This window comes from Etheostoma spectabile, chromosome 22 (genome assembly GCF_008692095.1).
Source record: "Etheostoma spectabile isolate EspeVRDwgs_2016 chromosome 22, UIUC_Espe_1.0, whole genome shotgun sequence".
NCBI classification, from domain to species: domain Eukaryota; kingdom Metazoa; phylum Chordata; class Actinopteri; order Perciformes; family Percidae; genus Etheostoma; species Etheostoma spectabile.
Genome location: NC_045754.1, coordinates 9,924,159 through 9,924,426, shown reverse-complemented (window position 1 = coordinate 9,924,426; position 268 = coordinate 9,924,159). Strand labels below are relative to the sequence as shown.

Here is a 268-nt window from a genome sequence, read left to right as displayed (position 1 = left end):
TTTCAGATATTTTTACTTTACTTTACTATTCATTTTTTGCCGACTTTTTACTTTTACTCCTTACATTTTAACACGAATATCGGTACTTTCTACTCCTCACATTTTACAAAATTGGCTCGTTACTTTAGTTTTGTACAAAATGTCGTCTATCAGGTGTGATTGTGAGTGCAAGTCGGAGAATAGGGCGTACACGCACCTCACACCGCGAGGGGGCACGCACGCCACACAGAGACAAAAGTGAGAGAAAAGAAAAAGAGACTAGCTGTCC

The 268-nt window shown here is 39.9% G+C and overlaps 1 protein-coding gene across 1 annotated transcript in view; it reads right to left on the bottom strand.

The window, feature by feature from the left end:
- LOC116671989 (collectin-12) overlaps positions 1-268 on the bottom strand; it is a 34,470-nt gene that overhangs the window by 2,271 nt on the left and 31,931 nt on the right. The gene's annotated exons all lie outside the window — the stretch shown is intronic.